The sequence below is a fragment of the Nicotiana attenuata genome, unplaced genomic scaffold, assembly GCF_001879085.1.
Source record: "Nicotiana attenuata strain UT unplaced genomic scaffold, NIATTr2, whole genome shotgun sequence".
Taxonomy (NCBI): domain Eukaryota; kingdom Viridiplantae; phylum Streptophyta; class Magnoliopsida; order Solanales; family Solanaceae; genus Nicotiana; species Nicotiana attenuata.
In genome coordinates this window covers 12,560-14,806 of record NW_017677209.1, presented here as the reverse complement: position 1 = coordinate 14,806, position 2,247 = coordinate 12,560, and positions in this window count along the sequence as shown.

The window sequence follows — 2,247 nt, the reverse complement described above, 5'->3', positions numbered from 1 at the left end:
CGCCCGGCGACTCAAGGCATCCGCCACCACATTGGCCTTGCCCGGGTGATACAGGATAGTGATGTCATAATCCTCCAGCAACTCTAACCACCTCCTCTGACGTATATTAAGATCCTTTTGCTTGAGTCAGTGTTGCAAGCTCCGATGATCAGTATAGATCTCACAAGGCACACCGTACAAATAATGAAGCCAGATCTTCAAGGCATGAACAATGGCAGCTAACTCAAGGTCTGGGCAGGGTAATCTTTTCATGTATCTTCAACTGTCTGGACGCGTAGGCAATCACCCTACCGTCCTGCATCAGCACCGCTCCAAGGCCAACTCTAGAGGCGTCACAATAGACAGTATAAGACCCCGAACCGGTAGGCAACATCAAAATTGGGGCTGTAGTCAAAGCTGTCTTGAGCTTCTGAAAGCTCGCCTCACACTTCTCTGTCCATTGAAAAGGGGCACCCTTCTGGGTCAACCTAGTCATAGGGGCCGCAATCGATGAAAATCCCTCCACGAAGCGACGGTAGTAGCCCGCCAAGCCAAGGAAACTGCGAATCTTTGAAGCTGAGGACGGCCTGGGCCAACTCTGCACGGCCTCTATCTTCCTCGGATCCACCCGAATACCCTCACTCGAAATCACATGGCCTAAGAATGCCACAGAACTCAGCCAAAACTCTCCTTTTGAGAACTTTACATATAACTTCTTCTCCCTCAAGGTCTGAAGCGCGGTCCTCAGGTGCTTCTCATGATCTCCCCACTTCGGGAACACACCAGAATATCATCAATAAACAATAACGAAGGAGTCAGGATATGGTCGGAACACACTGTGCATCACATGCATGAAAGCTGCTGGGGCATTGGTCAGCCCAAATGACATAACAAGGAACTCGTAATGACCATACCGAGTCCTGAAGGTAGTTTTCGGGATATCTGGCCCCCGAATCTTCAACTGATGGCAACCTGAGCGCAAGTCAATCTTAGAAAACACATGTGCGCCCTGAAGCTGGTCAAACAGATCATCAATACGAGGCAAGGGATAACGGTTCTTCACTGTAACTTTGATCAACTGGCGATAATCAATACACATTCGCATAGAACCATCATTCTTCTTCACAAACAAGACAGGAGCACCCTACGGTGAAACACTGGGTCGAATAAAACCCTTACCAAGCAATTCCTATAACTGATCCTTCAACTCCTTCAACTCAGGAGGAGCCATACGATACGGAGGAATGGAAATGGGCCGAGTGCCCGGCAATAGATCAATGCCAAAATCAATGTCTCTATCGGGCGGCATGCCCGGAAGATCAGCTGGAAACACATCGGGATAATCCCGTACCACTAGAACTGAATCAACAGAAGGGGTATCAACACTGGCATCTCTCACATAAGCTAAATACGCGGCACACCCCTTCTCAACTATATGCTGAGCTTTAAGGAAAAAGATAACTCTACTGGGAGTGTGATCTAAAGTACCACTCCACTCAATACGCGGAATACCTGGCATAGCCAGCGTCACGGTCTTGGCGTGACAATCAAGAATAGCAAAATGGGGCGACAACCAGTCCCTGCCCCAAAATAATATCAAAATCAACCTTACTGAGTAACAATAAATCTGCTATGGTCTCAAAAACCACGAATAGTAACCAAGCACAACTGATAAACGCGGTCCACAACAAGAGAATTCCCCCACAGGAGTAGAAACAAAAACAGAGAAACTCAAGGAAATTCCGAGGTACACCCAAATGCGGAGCAAAATAAAAAGACATATAAGAATAAGTAGAGCCTAAATCGAATAGAACCGATACACTTCTATAAAAAACCATGACAATACCTGTGATGACAGAATCGGAGGCAACAGTCTCGGTACGGGTAGGTGGGGTAGCAACCGCGGTTGTAACCAAAGCCTGAGAACTCTGCAGGGTGCGCTGTGGCCGAGAAGTCTGTGGAAGTGCACTCCTCCCAAGTCTAGGGCAATACCTCACCATATGGCGTATGTCACCTCACTAAAAGCAACCTCGTGACTGACGTGGCAGTGGGAATTGTGCGGTATGGGTACTCCAAGACCCCTGAACACCTGAAACTCTGTGGGAACTCTGAGGTGTAAACTGAGCTGGCTGACCCACAAAACCTCTACCATGACGCACCCTGCCTCCAAAATAAGGACCAGTATATCTCCCCGGTCCACGAGGTCTACTCACTTCTCTATACTCTCCCTCCTGACCTCGACTGTCCTCTCTCTCCTAGACCCACCTG